The sequence below is a fragment of the Penaeus monodon genome, chromosome 20 (assembly GCF_015228065.2).
Source record: "Penaeus monodon isolate SGIC_2016 chromosome 20, NSTDA_Pmon_1, whole genome shotgun sequence".
NCBI classification, from domain to species: Eukaryota; Metazoa; Arthropoda; class Malacostraca; order Decapoda; family Penaeidae; genus Penaeus; species Penaeus monodon.
In genome coordinates, this window is record NC_051405.1 from 36,051,133 (window position 1) to 36,051,379 (window position 247).

Below are 247 nucleotides of genomic sequence, written 5' to 3' on the forward strand. Positions count from 1 at the left end.
TTTCGTTACGAACCTGAGAGAGAATTAATATGTTGCCAGCTCGTTCCATAATATACGAAGAATTAAATTGATTAAGAAATCTGCCAGGCGAAACCACCCACGAAAGAGACGTGAAGGACGCATCACCGAGGAGAGGAGGATTTGACTAACTTTAAGAGGATTGAAGCCGAGTTAAGAGGATTCGAATCGACTGATCACTTGTTACCTACGCGGGAAAAAGTGTTGATGGAATCGAAGACGAAAACTG